The following is a 3,529-nucleotide window of genomic DNA, read 5'->3' on the forward strand; positions in this document are numbered from 1 at the left end:
AGAGAGAGAGAGAGAGAGAGAGAGAGAGAGAGAGAGAGAGAGAGAGAAGTAAAATTCTCTCTCTAGTAGAGAACTGCACAAAAAGATGGTCAAGCTTCAGTGGAAGCTAGAAAAAGATTCAAATTATGGAAGTTCCAAGCTCAGGTAAACAGGTTTAAGATCTATCAGAGCTGAAGAAGGGGTCATACCACACAAACCAACAGGAGATCTGGTAAAGGAGGCTGAAGTCATCAGAAGCTTTGAGCAGGAATACTCCAGGAAAACTCACAAGCTGACTGGCTTTCTGATAATCAGGAACAGAAACCAAATCCTGTCTCTCGACTACCAGAAAATAAGTAGAGAAGGGAGCATTCCCACTTGAGTCACTGGGCAGGGTGAAAAGATCTGTTTGTTTATTCTGAGACCTAGGAGCCACAAAACAACTCAGCAACAACTGGATGTTCACACTGGGCAGCTATTCTGGATGACTGGAATAAGCATAATTTTTAACATCATATTCTGACCTGCCTGGGTAGATGATATGTTCAACTTGTAGTTGTATTTTGTGTGGGAAGAGGGAGATAATCAGGCCAAGGTCAGTACCCACAGTAGATTACCAGTTTTTAAGGCAGAAGCTGGGGATTGAGGCAAAGGCTGTGACCTAGTACCAGTCATCACAGTCAGAATAGCAATGCCAACCACTTACAGATGACAGATCAATTGGTTAACAAGCAAATATAAAGCATCCACTATGTGCCAGGCACTGAGCAATGCACTGGAAATTCAAAGACAAAAAAATGAATCAACCCCTACTTGACAGGAGATTAGATTTTAATGGGAAAGATGATAAATACACACAAACAAATGTATAAAGCACAAATGTACATAGAAAAAATAAAATATGGGCGGCTAGGTGGCGTAGTGAGTAAAGTGCCAGCCCCAGAGTCAGGAGGACCTTCAGTTCTGGCCTCCGACACTAAACACCCCCCCACACACACACACACACAAACTAGCCGTGTAACCTTGGGCAAGGTACTTAACCCCAATTGCCCTCCAAAAAGCCAAAAAAAAAAATACATGCAAAGTAGTTTGGGAGGGAAAACACCAGCATATGCAGAGGATAAGGAAAGAAAGGATTAATAGACTTCCAGGTCATATGACTAACAAGATAGATAATTAGACATTTTCTTTGATCTAGGATTTTTCAAGCCTCTCCAAAACAGAAGTTATGTACCAAAGATAAAGCAACTTGAACCATACCCCTGATTCAGGACATCTGGAATCCAAAACTGGTTTAAAAAATGTGAATTGATGCCTACCCTGAATTCACTCACCACCCCTCCCCACAGTCCACCACACTTTTGGCAACAAGGTTGTACTAATTGACTGAGACTCATCACTAGACTTGCAAGAAAACCCAACCCCACATCTTATCCACATTCTTTTTCCAGTGCCATAGAGATTCAGAACCCAGGCTATGGAAATTCGCTCGGTTTGCAATGGAGAGCTAACACCACAGCAGTGCTCCAGAATGCAAAAGCTTGCTAAAACGCCACAAGATTGGCAGAGCCATTATTGCAGCGTTTTATGCAGGAGAGCAATAAGAACAGAGGGAAGGAAGCAGGACAGTTGCCTGGGATGGAAATAGAGCTGTACCCCACAGTGAGCCTCAGCCCCTCCCACTGCTTCCCAGAGACTCAGAGACCCAAACTACAGCATCAACATTATAACACCAGTGTGGCAGCTCTCTGAACTGCCAGTGGTGGGATCAGGGAAATGAGGAACAGAGGGAATAGGGCAAAACATGGAGTGGAAGTGGGGAAAGTGTGTGAAGCTCTCAGCTAAGTCTGAGGGAAAGAACTCAGCACACAGCTGAGGCCAGTTATGTACTTTCAAAAGTTACTTGGGGTAGAGACCAAGGCTGCTAAACTGTGCATTGACCACTGTGGGAGGAGGCTGAGACATTGAAATCCAGCATCCAGGGAAACCATCATCATAAGGGAGGGAGTTAGAAAGTGATAAAGGGTTCTGTCATAGGATCTCCTGTCTTCTATTATACTATTACTTTTTGTGATCTCATCAATTCCCATAATTTCATAATTATCTCAGGTACTAGTTGCCTTACCCAGTGACAAAGGTATCATAATTTTCTCAAGCTGATTAAGGAACTTTTTTATGTATCATTGTGGGGTTACAGAAAAACTCTTTAATACTTCCTTTAAAGAAGCATGATATAAATTGCAGCAGAGTTGCCAATCTTGAGGCTGGGGGCAGGACTCTCCTGCAGCTGGTGGCTCAGAGGAAGAGGTGAACTTCACCCCCTCCACATACACACCCCCACCCCCACCCCCCCCCCACACACACACCCTGCCCACAGGACAGGGCTCTGACTAATGGGGCCTCTGTGGTAGTGGCGGCAGAGGTACTCTGGTCCTGACCTCTGGCCTCCCAGGGTCCCTGGAGTCTGAGAAAAGAAGCAGGAAAAAGCACAGGATCCACTCTTCTAGCTTCTTCACTATGATATGGTGACCAATCTACTGGTCTGGGGATGAGCGGGAGGTGGAAAATGGAAGATACTTTATTAAGCTGGAGAACATGAGTTTTAGACTGGGACAGGTATTGATGGAAAGACTTACAAAGAACACTGCAAGGTTCAAGGATGAATTAGATATCATGAAGCTCATTTGCAAAGATTTTTGGACCACTGTTTTCAAGAAACAAATGGATAATCTAAGGACAAATCATCAGGGCATCTATGTGCTTCAAGACAACAAATTTCAACTCCTGATTCAGATGTCTGCTGGAAAACAGTATTTAAATCATATACCTAAGTATTTAGCATTTACATGTGGCTTCACCAGGGGTGGCTTACCAAATTTAGGCATTAAAAAGTATTGTGATAACTGAAGTGTTAGTAATGCCAGTATGTAAATTTCAAGTGATGATCCAGAATATGTAGCATGTACTTCTACAATATAAAGAGATTGAATTATTCAAATATAAAGAAAAAAAATAAAGAAGCATGGTCTGAGACTGGTTAGATATAGTGAGGTAGGTGAATTTGCATTCAATCCACCAGATCCAAACAGTTCAGTTCCAGGGTGTTCTATAGTTAAGTGCATGTTCTCTTTCTGCCTCTCTGAGGGCTCCCCCCTCCCCCATTTCCTCTCCACCAAGATCTCTGGAGAACCATAGCATCTAGAAAAAAGCCACTTCTGTTCTCCATAATGGTGGTAAATGCTTTTGGTGAGTGTATACCTATTTTATTCTTTGCTTAATATTGATAATCAGAGGCTAATTAAAGTAAGTAATCTCTGTGGTTGTGTCTACAAGGAATATTTTATGATCCTAATATATGCATTGAAGACACCTTGTTAAAACTTCATTTTGTTCAACTTAATTGAATGCTTTCCTATACTTAAACAAATAGCAGATTCTTGTAAAAAATCATTTCTATGCATATGCTTCTGAGATCTACTTATATAATCCTAAAACCGTGTGAACTCAAGACTTAAATCTCTAATTTCCTTTTAGACATTTTGAACTGAAT

The 3,529-nt window shown here is 41.9% G+C and overlaps 1 pseudogene; it reads left to right on the forward strand.

The window, feature by feature from the left end:
* The window catches only part of LOC138159210 (trafficking protein particle complex subunit 6B pseudogene), a 52,645-nt pseudogene extending 49,707 nt beyond the window's left edge, over positions 1–2,938 (forward strand).
* Positions 2,939–3,529: the final 591 nt, after the last annotated feature.

This window comes from Petaurus breviceps, unplaced genomic scaffold, assembly GCF_028583685.1.
Source record: "Petaurus breviceps papuanus isolate PSGF00001 unplaced genomic scaffold, PetGlider_PUasm1.0 175, whole genome shotgun sequence".
Taxonomy (NCBI): domain Eukaryota; kingdom Metazoa; phylum Chordata; class Mammalia; order Diprotodontia; family Petauridae; genus Petaurus; species Petaurus breviceps.